This window comes from Pholis gunnellus (assembly GCF_910591455.1).
Source record: "Pholis gunnellus genome assembly, chromosome: 5".
Lineage (NCBI taxonomy): Eukaryota > Metazoa > Chordata > Actinopteri > Perciformes > Pholidae > Pholis > Pholis gunnellus.
Window position 1 is genome coordinate 10,938,670 of NC_136531.1, and position 17,579 is coordinate 10,956,248.

Below are 17,579 nucleotides of genomic sequence, written 5' to 3' on the forward strand. Positions count from 1 at the left end.
ACAAAAGCGTAATGAAAAGGGAAGTAGATCTCAGTGTGAATGATGAGATAAAATAAAAAGGCCTTAGAGGATCAGAGCCACAAACTTTGTTTTTGTTGTAGTTTCTTGGTAGCAACTGTCACGCGGGGTCCTCATGGGGCCTGTACTGCAGACAGTTCATCATAGATTGCAAGAATTCAGACGACACAAACTGCTGGTTAAATATGTTGCTGTCAGCTATTGTACATGTGAACAAATGTGCAATAATAAACAAAAGCTGTGTATTATTGCCACTTGCAGCCACACAAACACAAATGCAAAATATGTTGGTGGTGCTAAAAAATGTGCTTCCCTCATATTGTGAAAAGACTGAATGCTGTACACTCTTTTGACAGTTTATTTAAATGAAGCTTACATTAATGTGTTATACTCAGAGGTGTTGCTAATATTTTGTCTACCCTCATTGATTTGATTTGGTTGAATAGAATATAAGAAACACCTCCCACTGTTTTTTTAAATTGTTATAATTGTAATTTCTTTTTAATTTGGATATATATACAGAGAGAGAGAGAGGGAAAAAAGAAAGAGGAAATGGGTTTTAACATGCAGCCAGGGAGCAAAGCCAGGCCACTGTGGCAACGTTTCAGTCTTACTGATACACACTCGACATGGTGAGCTATACGGGGGCACCTCATGTGTCTCACTCTTAACACCAACACCATTCATCAGCACCACAAACTGCAGCCACCAAAATGACCATAAAGTTGAATCGATACCTCTCTAAAACATTATAAATGCTGTAAAGGTAGGATTTATGGCAGGGCTGTTGTATTTTACTGCTTGGGTTTAAGCTAGGTGTACCAACAAAACTGGCAACTAAGTGTAAATGTCTAACATTTGTACAAGACATTGAGGATGCAGGTGATTGTGGACGATTTAACATTTACAGAAATTGTGGTTATATTTGGTCCACGCAGCTGAAGCCATGCAGAAACCACATTCAGCTGCAGATGAAACTGTACATATGTCTATCAAGAGATTTTATTTCTTGTGTCTGGCCTGCCTTTCGTTTTGCATGACTTCATTTTAGCAGCACCTGAATGGAGTGGTAACACATGTTTAGTGTAATATCACTGATGCAGACCAGGATCAAGTGGATTTCTATGTTGTGTTAGCCATCTTTTGTTTGTCCTTTAATACACACTTATGAGCCAAAGCTTCATGCCACTGAGATGATTAATGATCTCTCCTCACACGCAATTTCAATTCCCTATATACAGTCAGAATAGAGGAGCATTTTTTTGTGTCACTAAGCTTCATACAATGATTTATTTATGGGGAGGTTTGATAGCTTTTCACAGGAGAGTATTGTTTGCTGTCCTGCCTGCGTGCACGTTCCTCATGGTAATATGAAGACACAGTAAACAAGAGACCAAACTAGCCTCACTACATCCTTTCTTTGAAACAGAGCAGCCGATGTACAGCCATAAAATATATAATAATATATTGTGCAACTATCGCATTTTCTCTGGTTAAGCCTGATGCCCAAACCTGAAGACTATTTCTGGGGTAATTAAGGACACATTATGCAACTTGCACACTTCTTATCGTATGCCCACATATGCAGTGACGTCGGTTCACTCTGCCACTGAACTTTGTACATCTGTAGCTTGTTTCAGATTGCAGGAGGCCACAGGTTTATGAAGTCGCATGGGGTGTTTGTCTCTTCAGGTTTTGTTGTGCCAGCATTTGTTTGACCTCGCTTGAGGTCAATGCAATCCAGCGAATGACCGAGAGAAACTTGAGCTTGACCCTTTTATGTAAGCAAGCATTCATCGTCTAGTGCATGTTATTATTTCAAAAGTTCTGGCATTTATTCACCTTGCATGGTTTTAGAAGTCTTGTTTCCTCTCTTACTGAACTAGACTTCTTTTTACAATTATTCAGTGACATAGTTTGACAATCATCACAGTTACAGATTGATAACTCATGTTAAAAAATAACAGACACTCATTGCCTGAGCTTAATATCATAGTTGCCTGGTATCTATTTTCATGGTTGTGCTATCCATATAGCATATCGTATTTGCAGCATGCATGAATCATTGTTTTTTACTGGTACATTTCCTTCAACTGACAACATATCTGTGTTAACTATCGTCATTTAATAAACCTTCCTGGTGGTGTGTAATCAGCAATCTAACCTTGTGATTTTTCCTTGAAATATGGTCAAAATAGCCGTCATGGCAAAATGCACATGCAATGACAACAGGTTATGTTCTAAAGTGCTCGTTACAGTACAGAAATTCAACCATCCTTTTGCATGGAATGAAAGGAAATAGCCTTTGTCCCTGCTGCTGCATGTTTCTATTTATAGACTTATCATCTGCATGCTCTCTGATCATAGTGGCTCAGGCCTTGCATTGCTCAATGCCTCAGGCCTGTCAGCCAAATGACTACTCTCTGCACCCTTTCTTTGTTTTCATCCATCCATCGCTCTATCTTAGCCAAACATCTCCATCCTGTCCATCCCGCTGGTAACCAGCTGACCAAATCTAAGCAGTAAATAAGAACATTATAACAGTTTGTGTGTGTGTGTGTGTGTGTCAGTCAATATCAATTGAGTAGAGCTTTTGATAATGCTTTTAATATTGAAGGTTTGGAATTTTAGTTTAGTTCAGTTTTGCCATAACAGGCATCCTCCATTAAAGGAAACAATTTCCTGAAATTAAAACGTGAGGTTTCAGTCGCCTGCTTCGGTTTCCATATTTAGACACGACTAAGGAACAAAATATCAACAACATGTGTTTTCTGCTTCCTGAACGACAGCGGGCGGTCTCAAAGTGATAATCCCCCGATCAAAGTGATGTTCTCAGGAAATGACCCAAATGCTTTTAATATGTGACTGGAAGGTGGTTCCTTTTTTACAAAAGATTCCTCTGTCAGTACAGTAAATAATCTGATCTATGAAGCCTTTTAATCTTAAAAGACAATAGTCTTTTACTGGACAGACAAGCCAAGCCAGTTTGTGTTTGACTCCTCTTTAACCAAGATGGTCTCTTTAATATGAATATTGTGAGATTAACTTGAACCATTTTATTAAACCCACACATTGTTTGTGTCCGTGCATGTAGAAACTCACTGCTCTGTTGTTGTTAGCGAGAAAGCTAATGGGGACCTAAGAGGTAAGAGACATTGCAGAATCGGGGGGGTTGTTCATCTTGGTAACACTAATTGTTTGCTGACTACCTTCCACCATTTTTGATCAGGATTAGGCCTGTTAACATAATATGGTCCAGTGTAACGAGGACTAAAGTCCATGGGCACATTTCAGTCAACAGCCTCAGGATCAGATTGTTGTCAAAGGGTTAAAAGCTGTTGGAAAAACAAATCAAGCCATACAGGTCCTGTAGGCATTTAAATAGAAGTTAAAACCCTGAGCTGTTAGAGAGTTAAAGCCTATTACAAGGCTCAGATCAGAAAAACTGTGTTGTTCATGCCCATACTGAGCAAAGGTCACGTCGCATTAGTGTGAGAACGCTCTGATTGGCTTTCGAGCAGCATGTCATGTTCACCGGACTAATTGAGTCCCGTGACAAATAGGTGCTCACAATTTTCCGTCCAGCTCGATAGCTGATGCAATACACCACATGGTTTGCGTAGTAGATACTTGCACATAGAACAATTACAGGTCTCATCATCACCCAGAGCTTTGTCAGGAGCATCCTGTGTGTGTCATAGATAGTGACGTACCTTCCAGAGAAATACCAAAGAGTTAACTGTCTGGAAATTTTACTAAAGGGCGAGGTGGGGCGTGTACACAACAGGGGTTGAGTCTACACACATCGAGTGTTTGTCACTTATCTGCCTTACAGTGTTCAATTATTTAAATAAACAAGTATAACAAGTTATTCACAAAGAAAATGGAGAAAATTCCTCACCTTGATTTTTCTGTAACAAATGACAAAAGTTTCTGCACCTGCAAGTGCAAAGAGAGCACTTCACATTGGCAGAGCTCTATATTGCATCATGTTATTTTGATTTTAAGGCAGGGCGCTCTCATGGTATAGCTGGCAGCTTGCGTCACATAACAAAACCTCTGTAAGACTCATCTCAACCCTGCTTGAAACCTTTGATGTTGCTAGGCTTCAAACCTCAGTCCGTGGGCTGATGTTTTCTCTCTTTCAACCAGAATATCTCAGTCGTATAGGGCAGTCCTCCCACGCACACACAGACACACATTCGTGCATCCAGTCTAGACTTTTTCCTTCCACAATCATCATTCTCGATCTTTATGTTTATGTTTTGCTGCATCATTTAGAAATGTTTGGGGAGGAACCTGTCTGGTGGCTTCAGAAGGCCATTGGCGCTTTTGATTTAGGATTTTGAAGATAACCCTGTCAACTTTTACAGACCAGCTTCTACGTGCTGTCACGTCTTTATGAGTCATGTCTAATACAGCTATCCCTATCTCAGCATTGTGATGAGCTTATGATGATATTCTTAGGTCACACGTGCTTGTTTTTCAAGGGCATACAAGGATAGAAAAAATAACGTTAATAGATGATACCATAGTCTCAGAAGTTCATCTATTTAATCTTTTAAACATGCTCAATACAGAATTCAAAGCATCTTTCTTTCTCCACTCGGCTCCCAACGTGCAGACGGCTGAGCTGCTGGCTAGAAGCTAACAGTGTTAACAGCATGAACAGTCATTCTATCATTACCCACTCTACTTTCTTGTTGATCTCATGATTTTGGAGACTAACACATTATTCTTTCACCGTATGTATTGCTCTCCCAGTTTGCATATTGCTGATTTGGCATCTATTGAGCACTCTGTTAGTAATTTACTTGTCAACCCGGCAGCAGTGTGTTCTGGGTCTGTACGTGTGTCTGAAGACCATCTAAAAGTATCTTTCTTCCCATTCCACCAATGCATTCTCCCAACTGTGTCCCCTCCCTGTCTTGCTTTCTCTATTTGCGTGGTGTGCCCACAGAGTTGACGTCTGTTCACACGTTGAACTTTTCGTCAATCCTATGCAGTTTCAGTCTTGTGGGCCAAAACCTTTTTTGTGGCACTAGTGAAAGCACCTGGACTGTTTTCTTGGGTCTGGCACTGGTCACCTGGACACTCTCCAGGTTCTTGGGTTCCTCAGTTCCTCTGCCTTGCTGGCATGGGTGCTGCTGTGGAACGGCAGTCGTTTGGTCCTCCCTCTCTTGTGCTTGATTCCACATGACAACACCATGTTGTTGTGGCATATGTCCTCCACGGGACCAGGAGCTCATGTGACGTGAAAGCACGAGTGCACATGCTGCCTTCATATAGCTGATCGAGAATCGTGGTGAGTTTGTCAAAGAAAATCAGTGAGAAAAACACTGTTTCTGTCATGTTCATGGCATGCTTTGTTTCACTCAGTTTAGAAATGTTAGTGTTGATTAACTAGTGAGCCCTACCAGGCTGAAACACAGACACCAACACTAATAAAAAAGCCATACAGCCACTGAAACTCAAGGGGGGGGGGGCAAGGATGTTTGTATGGGAGGTTGAATGGGCTCAAATAAAACAACCATATCCGTGACCATGGCAACTGGCGAACTTAAGCTAATTCATACACTCAAACAGCGGGTCTCTAACAACAAACATCCTCCATATAAATATGCAAACCAGGCCTATCTTCACTTGTGGGTGGGCAGCGGAAAACGGTGGTGACAGACCACCCACCAATACATGTGATTCTCTTCTGATAATGGATGAATATTTGAAAATGAAAGCGGCCTCTAGATGAAACAAGATGCTGAACTGAAGGACCTGTCCTGCTTTCAGATTTGAGTCTGATATCCCACTGAGAAGTCAGGATGTCTGGATTTACAAATCCCCGGTGTGCCATTGCCTCTAACCTTTGTGACTTGTTTACGGTGCATTTCCGTGCATTCAGTCGAAGTGATACTCCACCCAAAATGTGTCTTTTGAGTTATCACCCCCATAGGGCGTTAAATGCGAACTTAAAGGTTTGTAGTTTTTCTTAGAAAACAGCCACAGTGGATTTCAATTGAAAACAAACATAGGTAAAACATGAATAAATAGTTTGACATTTTGGGAATACTAATTTACTTTCTTGCCGGGAGTTTGATGAGAATATCGATACCAGTCTTACAAGAGAGTGTTATCGATCTTCTTATACTGTTGTCAGCAAGAAAGACAAAATATCAGCTATTAAACCAAAACATAGCAAAATTTGCTACATGAGCGATACATTAAATAATTTAAAACTTTACAAAGCAGTCATCCCACTCAAAGAAACATTTATATGCAGCCCATATTTTAAAGAATTTTTGGTTGGAGTGTCACTCAGTTTCCCTATAAGCTTTGGAAAAACATACAAGCACACGTGCCCCACCAATAATTAGTTGCATGTGTTAGGGAATACCTGCGTTGCTGAAATGTCTAGCTTAAGCTTCATGTGCTCAAAGGGCGTGGCGGAGACAAATGTCAGAGACGACAGGCCACTGTAATTACTACCATCTTAACGGGGTCATACAGTGCAACACTTGTTTTTGTGATTGAATTGCATGTGAAGCCATGTTTATGCTCTTTATATGCTTGCACGCACACTTGCGTTGTGAGTGTGCTTTACGTATTTACGTGTGAGTTTGTGAGCCTGGGCGCATCATTTTGCCCATCTGGCATTTTGGGCCCACAGCTGCAAGGTACAGTGTTTAGCTCACATCCGCTGCTGAGCTGGCAGCGGAGGGAGGGGTGGTGGTAAAGGGTCCGGACTGTGAGGAGTCATCGCAGCTCTCTTCCTGCTGTACTCTTCCACTGCTTCATTTTCCTCACACACAACTTCAGTGGTGTGTTTTCTTGCTTGTGTGGCTTTGAGGAGGGGTCTCTGTGAGTAATGGTGTTGTACTGAATGGGAAGATTTATATGCCAGGCACTCCTCTCTACAAAAATAAGCCATCTTTCTTTTCTCCGTACACGCGATGAGGCCCCCGACAGGTGGCATCCCCTTGGGCCGTGACAGGTAATTACCCCCAGGTGCTGTGTGTGTATATATGTATATAAGAACCAGCACTGACAATGAGGGCAGGACTGCGAGGGCTTGGAGGGCTAATCCAGACATGCTAGTATTAGTGTCACCTTCAGGACCACCGCAGCTTTGAATCAGCTCTCGCTGGTTAATTCATGTTACACATCAGCTATTGTTCAGAGCAGCAGGAGGGAAACGCACTCTACAGTCAGAACCACAGATATGTTCGGCTGTTTTTAAAAGGTTTTGTGAAGGGGGTTTTACGGGGGAACCGAAAGAGCAACAAGAGGGGAAACATGATAACACATTTTTACTTTTCGACATGTACAGAGATCAGTAGGACAGCAGTGATGAGCAGGATTCACAACATTTGTTTGCATTCAAGGTTCTAAAGAGGTGACCAAAACCAAAGTGCTCTTTGCAATCCCCTTATTCATCATTTTTAAGTGAAGCAGGCGGGCATTTGAACGGTGAAGTTATAAGTCAGTATGGCTTTGTGATGGCTGCTGGTCTCTGCAAACAGAGAGAATGGCCCACAAATGCACAGCTGTTTCTAATCGGTAACTCAGCACCAATGGCTGACCTACATTCTGGTGCTTGCACGTCTTTGAACCCGTGGTCCTGCCAGATTCAGCCATGGGGGAAGGTAGAGGGGATGAGGGAGAAAAACAAGAGGCAGGAGAGGCTGGAGTCAAGAGGGGTAAAAGAAAAAACAGGGGGAAACAAAGATGAGAGAAGGACAGAACGACTTTGGCTTTGCTTTTTTGTGTTATAATGGATTGTGCAGGTATAGGTTTAACACAGGTTGCATGTTGTGTATGCATGTTTAATGACAGAGTATGTCAGAGGGCCCGAGCCCTGTGCGTGCCGGCAAATGTTTCCTCAGCCCCAAAGTACAGCTGTGCACACCTAAAAAAAAAAAAAAAAGGGGGGGGGGGGGGGGTGGACTCATAAAAACATCCTGACTGTCAATTTACTGGTCCTCTGGATGGACTTGTTACACATGGAAAATCCTCATTTTTCTAAATTGCTTTTCTTTGTCAACACCCTGCTGTCTATCAAACTTTCATAACGTTCTGCTGTCTGCATCTGAATGACTGCCCCCTTTCATTAAGGCCGGAGTGCATCTAGCTAGCATTCCTTGCATGCAGAGGAGGGGTACAGCCGAGTGCCAGGGGTCCCCTGGTAATGACTCATGGCAAAGATCCCTATTCACTCCCACTTGCAAACAAGACACTTCCCTTGGTCATGCAGAGAGAGAGAGAGAGAGAGAGAGAGAGAGAGAGAGAGAGAGAGTGAGAGAGTGAGTTGGGGTGGGAGTGTTATATGGGAGAAAGAGCAAAAGAGAGGGTGGGGGGGGGCTCGGAGCAAAAAATGCTGCAAAAACAAAAACCGTTAGCTTTAACATTCACGCACACTCTGCTTCGAGGTGAGGAAGGAACTGGAAGTGGGTCACTGTGTCTCAGGACTCCAGAAAAAGAGAAAGAAAATAAAGATCACCAGAGCAGGGGAAAGGGAAAACTGAGAGAGAGTCAGTGGAGTCAGCAAGGAATTCACTGGATTTACTCAGACACCAGATTACTTGAGAAATGCTTTACAGTGAGTGTCATATATTAGTAGTGTTTGCAAAAGTGTTTCTCCCCACAGGCACGCTTTCATCTTGTGTCCCCAAAAGCAGGTGTGACACAGAAAAGTGCAAGCCTTCAAATCTGTTTGAAATTTAGCACAAAGGGGGCATGTTTCAATATCTGTCCCTTTTTGTAGATACCACATTGACAGTTTCTCCCCAGTCTTTTTTCTCACCAGACATCATGGAAATACAACAGGCTGCAGAACAAACAAAATGCATGTTTTTCTCTTTTTGCACATTAAAGCGCTGCAGATCTACCAATATATGGCTGCAGCGGTAAGACTTGAAACAGTGTCATTGAACTCAAATAAGACACGCCGATGGGGGAAACAGACACATTGCAGACAGGCACTGGGAACCAGCTTTTCTGCTTGAGCTGGAGTTTTCTCTGCTGACTGGCTTGCAGCAGTCAGTGGTGCAACTCAGTCTGGTGCACTTGTTGCTCTGCTCGTGCTTCTCTGTTCCTCTCTGGGCTCTGATGGACCTCTGGGTTCCTCTTGTTTTTGAAACAAAAGCCTTATGTCAGCAGCAGCACAGTCAAACACTGAAGAAAGACATCAGGGTCCTGTGAAGGGAATGGAATCCACATTTGGGTCAAGGGAGGAACTGTACTCATATGGAGGCCCATTTTTAACTTAACAGCATTCATGATTCTTCCTTCTCTGTTTTCATATGCACATCTTTCAATTCCCTTCCCCCATTCTTTACTCCTCTTCACATTCATGTTCTCCAATGCTTTAGTTATTCTAGCCAGAGTTTGGGTCTCAGTTAACAATGGGTAATTCATTAAGGGGTAGAAGCTTTGAATGTGATCTCAATTGTGGGTTTCATGTCATTTCTCTTTGACATATTCTGTTTTTCCACTGCTCAGCTTTGTAAACCACTGTTGTTTGTGTCACTGCTGTGTGCATATTTGAGCAATCGTATCATAAATAGACTGAAGGGGTGGCTTCGAAAAGCAGCATATATCCTCTGTGAAGATTTATTACTGTAAGGAGTCACAAACAGTATTGCTCTCTACTTATGTTGCTTCCAAACAAACATGTAGCCAACATGTTTTCTCTCTCATTACTCTTTACTGTTGGTGGTTATTAATTTCTCCTGACTACATCCTTTTTCTAACATTTTTGAATGTTTTAATATATCTGTCGTCTGTGTCCTACATAAGAGAAATAACACAAGAGATGCACATGCATCTGAATATAATCCTTTTAAACCTGCAAGTAAACAAAAATATCTCAACCTAAGTCTCTGGATTAAAATACACAACATTTTGTTTGCATTCTTTGGTCATGATACTCTGATGTGAAGCTTTGGATTTTAAGGCGCAGCGTGAGGTAACCTGATGCAAGTCTTCTCATATGATGTTTTGGATGTTTCACTCAACAGTTCGATAGCATGCGCTTGTATATGTGTGTGTGTGTGTGTGTGTGTGACAAGGTCTCCACTACCCTCATTAAGTTAACTACGGATGATTTGCCAGGACTTGTCATGAACCTCTGTTTGGCCTGTGGTTCCAGACTGTGTGTGTGTGTGTGTGTGTGTGTGTGTGTGTGTGTGTGGGGGGGGGGGGGGGGGGGGGGGGGGGTGTCTGTCAGTTTAATCCGCTGTCAAAGAGAGGAACAGGAAAGCAGGGGTGCAAAACAGCCTGTCAGTCATGTGTGCTTTCCATGAAAACCATGTTTGTCTCGATACATTAAGTTAGCAGCAACCGTTTTCACATGGAAACAGTACTTTCATACGGGAAAAAAAAGAGGAAAACGTAGGGTAGAAATATGTTAGATCAGGAAGCTGTTTGTGTCTGTGAGAAGTTTGTGCCCAAACAGCAGATCTTTACTGCCAGCTCATTATTTAGCAGAGTCAGGGTGTGCTCTCTTTCCAATAGATAGTGAGTCACATTAATACAACTGCTGTGCCTCTGTGGAACCAAATACCGCACATAGATTGGGCACACCTCAGCAAAAACCCGTCTCCCACTGAATATCGCATGATGTCTCCTCACGTGAGACGAGACGAGGACACGTCGTAAAGTATAATGCTGTGTGAGCAGTAGGGCCTGCTGTGTCTGCGTATTGACATATAGGCCTATATATTAGTTATGTTTGTTTTCTTGTGTTTGGTTTGCGTGTGGTTGGTGTAGGGCTGCATCGCGGCTCATAATGACAAATGTTTGCAGCCAGATTAGTCCTGTGATCCCTCAACAAACATCACAGAAATAACTTTGTGGATCTGTCTCCTCGTAGTTCTGTTTGACAGCTGTAGTATATAAGGACAGGGACAGCTGATTTACAATGCTGATGATAACACACTGCAGTCATACGTTAAACAAAGAGGCCAATCTGACTTAACCAGTGGCAGCTGGTGGATGATCTTCTAGGGGGCATATGAAGGTCTTGTGTTGGATGTCAGGTATCTCTGGCAGGCAGGTACTTGATTGATGGGACAAGTGATGATGAGGTGTCTAAATATTGCTCGCATATAATAATAATATTGGACAGTTAACACATTTTAAAGCGCCGGAAAACTTGGTTTCAAATGTGGAGTATTTCCTTATCAAATTAGATATTTAAAGCAACGACCAACGATATAGTTATACATAAATAAGAGTTAAGCACTCAAAAGATCTGCTCATCATGACCGCGTGGGTGTGGTTATTTGATTGACAGCGGCATCTCCCTGGCAACGTAGACAACAAACCTAAACAAAATGGTCAGACTCTGATTGCTACGTCATGTCTGAAATGTCAAAGTTACAAACTCCTTTTTGTTGACACTGTCACAATAGTAATGCAATGACAGTCATGCAACATCTACGTCTTTCAGTGAAGACATGAAATGATGGAAGATTCAAATGTGTTGAAAATCTCAATTTACTGCTCACAACATATAACTATTAAGCATCTATTATATCGGGCAGGGGTTCCCATCCATTTGGGCTTGTGACCGCTTAAAAAACAAAGTCTACTTATGACCCTTCATCAGAGATTATAGACATGGAGTGGTCAACATGTATAGTATAGTGACCTGTCGTAGGTAGTTTTAATTTGAATGGTTTTAGATTGAAAGAGGTATATGTGTACAGTATTTCTCAAGATGGCCTTATTCCTATATTGTTAAATTCTGATTGGTGCTTAGATATGTGTGACATCATCTCTGTGTACTCCACTTCAAAACAGTAAGAGGAACACAGGCAAACACAAAAATAGAGATACCTCATGTGAAGACCATTATTGTTTTAAGTTAGGCAGAAGATATTGTTTGTATTCATGTAGGACCCCGTTTCATGCATAGAAAAACAAGAACGGGAGATGTTGACTTGTATTTTCTTTTTACAATAAAATTGTCTTAGTGTTTTGAACTTTGGCACTGACTATCTTTTATCTGTAGATCTCTGCTTAGCCATCTCAGTAACTAAAGAACCTTTGGCTTTGCATGTTTACGAGTATCGCGTCAAATGCAGTGCAAATTAGGGCCTTCAAAGGGGCCCAGGGAGACACCACATAAAGAGAATAGGAGGTTAGTTGCTTGCATGAAACTCAAATATTAAGGTTTCTGACATGAACATTTTATCACAGGCACACAGAGAAAAAGCTGAACAAATGTGGTGGTAATTTAACATGCAGCTAAGCAAAAAGCTTGGTGCTCCTCAAGAATGTGGACTTTTTCCCTCCCCTTCAGGGACCCATCCTCGTACACTTTGTTGTCATTTACAGTGGCATTTTTAAATGTCACATGTCCACGAGGCACAGGATGTGACTTGACAATGTGGTAAGTGCAAGCAGATGCATGTTGTTTTTGCAGCACACGGCCACTTTGCATTTCCCAGCATTAGCAAATTATTAAGCTTTGGTGGTTAATTTGCAGACTTTCTGTTGGGCATTTAGAGAGAAAAGGGAAGTTTAAAGTTGCATGATTTTTGCTTTTCCCTATCAGCTTTCCAGAGTAACATCATTGTGAAAATGTACAAGTTGCTATTTGATGGGCAGGTTTCAAAATAACAAAGCAACCATGTAGCCTCAAGAAAACATTCCTTACCTTAGTATAAGGGCTTTATCTTTGACAACTGTGTCAAAGTCTTTAGTGTGATCTCCTGATTTTGGGACCGGGCTGCTTGCAATCTCTCACAAAACAACCTGTGTTGTGTCATCCCCCATGCTGTCATAAAGCATCCATTGTGTGTGCTGTTAAAGACGTGATTGTCAGCTGTACATATGACAGTGGAAATTTCTGTACAAGCACCTACAATGTTGATTGTGCGATTGAGATTTCATCAGAAGTTGGAACGAGTGAACAAACTAATATTTGTCGTATTGTACACCTAAATATGTCCACAAATGAATTACAGCTCCTGACACGAAAATAAATAAATCACCCTGTTCCAGGAAATGATGATCATAAAGTAATTAGCAGGAGTAAATCACATGTTTAACCTCGCCAAAGAAAGGAAAACAAAACATAAAATGAGTTTCATTTTGACTTCTCGTGTACTTACTCCCAAGAGTTCAAGTCTCGCATTTCCACATACCTTTCCACAGAAATTTCTGACATACCTCTAGCTGGTCTGAATGAAATAGTTCTTAATTTAGAAGATTTAATGCACGCTGTAATTCAATTCATATACCACAGCAAGGTTCATTTATGTATTTATTTTCACTAAAATTAAAACATAACTTCACCCACCCATTTACTTTTATTATGGCTTTGTTGTTTGTGTGTGTGTGTGTGCGTGTGCCTGTGTGTTGGAGTACACATGCATGTGCTAAGATGAGTGAAGGGAAGTGTGTTTTGTCACATTGTGTCATTAGGTGGTGACCAAACATCTCCTTTTTAATGCAGAGGAAAATTCCAGTAAATCCGGGTACAGTATTAACTCATGTGGGGAAAGTTTTGAGAAGTTTAGGTATCCAAGATTTTCAAAATTCGTCTCTTATTTCTCACAAGAAAACAATATTGATCTATTTTATTGTATTAGCACACAAATCTAAACGTAAGAGTATTGAAAAGCTATAAGATTGTATACATTTATTTGATCTCCTTTTAGTTCTTGTTTTACAAACTTGTTTCATCTGTCTCAGCTTTCTTGCTATCCTTCTCCCATTTGAGTCCTTTGCTTTTTAGTGTAGAGAGACCATCAGTTGAGAATGATGATTCTTTAGAAATTCCTGTCAGCATGTGTCTCATTGACATGGTATGGAACCTGTTGTGGTTACCAACTAATTAACAACCGTAGCTGCTTTGACACAATACCTCTAAGGGGCTAACACACCCTGTTCATTTGTGCTAAATTTAATCCAGGTGGTACAAAGGGTTTACACTCAAATGCACAACGGTGAGGAAGAGCTCAAACTTGTATTTCATAGTGAGGAGTTTCAACCACAGGTGTGAAATATGGGGAATAGGTGGGGCGGTGGAAATAGTTTTCAGTTCCTTGTTCCCCTTTTGTGTCAAGAGAGAGTTGAGGACACGGGAATACTTCTTTAACTGTAACAACTGTAACTGTTTGTCTTACTGAGCTGCAGTTTTATTTTTCTACTCCAGGTCATGTAACCAACCTCAGAGCCCAAGTGCAGTAAACTATTAAAAAAATCAAAAGCCTGTAGTCTGCTGCCCTCTAGTGACTGACAGACACAAACTGTCATTGTTTACTTGCAGGTTTTAGCAATGATGTGGATCAAGACCCATGACAGTCAATATTATATGAAAACTGATCGCCTCCTTAAACCATTTCCACTACATAAAAAAACAAAATAAGAAAGTATGACACCTGTATATCTGAATATGCCTAATTCATTTATTGATTTTATACTAGTATTATTTTGCCAGGAATGTTTCCTTTAAATTAACCAGTTTACAATGGCCCTGGTCATGACAGCAACAACTACAAAAACTTGTAAAATCAAATAATGATTCATGAACACATACAGGCTTGGACAAAGCCAAACAAAAGATGACATATAATAATACTAAAGTTCAGCAACAGGCAGCAGTGGAACATAATTAAGTACATTTAGGCTTCTTACATTTTGAGGTTTCTGTTCTTTACTCATCTTAATTTTCTACTTTCTACTTTTAGTCTACTTCATCTCATTGTGAAATATTATACTGTTGACTCTATAGGCTGGGATACTGTACTTTACAGATACAATTTTTACTAAAAAACAATAATGAACTTGCAGCAACATCAACATATAATATATAGTAATATAAAACTCTGTTAGGGGTCATTATGCATAACAAGTACTTTACAAATACTTTTGATACTTTGGTTAGTTACATTTTGAACTCTGGACTTTTACTAAAATTGAATGGTGGACTTTTTTATTTTTGTGAAAATACCTGTGACACCCCCTGTACAGTGTTTATTATCTGCGAATATACTGCAAGTTGTCAAAAAATATGTTTAAAATACTGTAGGTGAACATAAAAAGAGGGAAAAAAGAGGGGAAGAAAGGTTAATTTTATAAACAGTTTAAAATAAATACGTTTGATGCTGATTCAAGATGTTCATATAAACAACAACTGATGCAGTTAATAAATTCAGACCTAAAGTTAACGTCACCACTTAACCATAATGATATGATTTTCACATAATGAAACTAACGTTATGATTAAAAACTGTAAAGACACCATTCTTAATAATATACTACGTTCTGTACATTACACACGTCTCTTCTTGTTTACAAATTCTTTAGGTTTCACTTGCAGTGGAGTAATTAATTATTTTAATGTATTTTAACGTGCCATTTTACCTAACTAAGAAATCTAACGTTAACTTTTAAGAAACCTGGATTTACATTTCAAATGAATGTCTAGGTTGTATATACGTTTGCACAACATTTCTAGAGTAGGCCCGTAGGCAATGTCCGGCTCATACCAATCATCAGTGATTGTATTCCGTAAATAGTTAACCTTTGTGTGCAACTATATATTTTAATTATCATGGCTCTGTTTCGCTACATTTGCAAAAACGCACCCGGTGTTTCGGTTTTCTGCTCGGCCGTAGTTAATAAAGCAACAGTCGAGCAGTGTGTGTGTAGAGCCACGCTGAGGCAGCCTCTGTGCGGCTGTTGCTGGGAGCTCCGGCCAATCAAAGCCGCAGCGCTCCCATACAAGTACTTTAGGGGCTGGAGAAGCATGACATCATGCACAGCGCCGACCCTCACTGCGAACACAAAGAGTAAAACGTCTTTATTGCACTACTGCACGCTGCGGTCGACGACAGCATCGTCTGCACGGCGATACCCCGCGGTCCCATCCATAAAATACACCGGAAATCTGGCCCTGGGACTCCGGAGAGTGCTGCGGCGTCTGGGAGGGGCATCCGTCCGTCCGTCCGGGGGCAATGGCGGATGCGTGTGGAGTGGGACAGCAGTGATGGGGGCTTAGCAGAATAACATCCCGGCTTCTGCATGTGCATTTTCTCTGTTTAGCTTGGTATTCAGCTCTCGCCATGGATCCAGAGAAAACGTTGACATTCTGCCTCGGGCTGAAGGCTGAGGAGGTAATGCACTGCACAGCTTTCCTTTACTTATTCTGCAGAGCAACACGCTTCCCTTGGTCTGCGTTGTTGTTGTTGACAAACAGTGGCCTCAACTTGTTCGGTACCCATCTGTCTTTTCATTCCTTCATCTTGAGTTGTTGTACCTTTTTCCTTTTGACATATTTCTCGAGGACAAACGGTGCATTTATTGCATCATTACAGCAAATGTTTTTGCTTGCGGTAAAGTCAGTCAGGTATGGTTTCTATTGTGATTGTTTGTGGTCAATGGAATTTCTGTCTGTGATGATGTTGTTAATGCACAACAGTTGATGATAAGTTTCAGAAGCATGGGCCCTCTAATGCACAACAACATGTCCCAAGTATTATGGGAATATGTGACAAATATTTAAAAAATCTACTGTTAGGTTAATTCTAAATTGAGAGGGTACCACAGACATACAGTTAAGTAAATACTAAAGGAATGTTATATCGTATTAATAACAGTAGTAGTTTGCAACTTGTTGACTTGTGTTGCTAAAACTGCAGATTTTAAGTTGATTCCTGGTTTCAAGCAAAGTAGCTAACGAAATGTGTCGTAATGCGCCAAAGATTTAACTTTAATTTATGCAAGCGTAATTTAAAGAGCCTTAACTGCCAGACCCTTATAGCCTAATAAATCTAACGTACATGTGCGTGTCCAGCAGGAGAACACCATACTGCTGATTCAGGACACTGAGGATGATGTTTCTTTCAAGTATGTTGTTGTTGCCAGTAAATGTTTAGGCTCATACACCTGTATTTATATTGACACAGTGAAAACTACATTGGCTTGAATCTATTTGAAAGAGACATACATCTACGTTCAGCTAGCTATTGTGACATGTAAAATTAAAATTGACCACAAACCCTCTGGCACTAAAAGGTGAAAGTCTTGTGAGGAGAGAAAAGGATGTTTTCAAATCAAATTGTCAAGTTCAAATGTGCTTTATTGGCATAATTATTATTATAATTTATTATATATTATTTTTTCCATAGTACATTTTTTTTTCTTTAAGAGTGTGTCAAGTTCTTGGCATTTTATTTTTATTTTGGTAAAGACATTGACATTTGCTTCACAGTCGAAGTCCAAGGAGTTATCGCCTCACCTTGAGTACATCTTATTTTCATGCCAGTTTTATCATTTAACGTCGTTGGGCATGATCTTGACTACATTACATAACGGCATGTTTTCTGTGCATGAAATACCTGCTGAAATGTAATGGTCGTCGTTTTACAGACTTTCGCAGTCTGCCTCCATTCGATTTTCCCCTTGCTCAAAATGTTTAGGTTCATGTGGCAGTGAAAGGCTCACAGTCTTACACACACAAACTGGCATGTTCTTCACAGGTTTCATGTCATCTAGGATGGAGTTAGTGAAGGTGTGTGTTTGCTGTCACGCTATTGAGAACCGTAAGACCT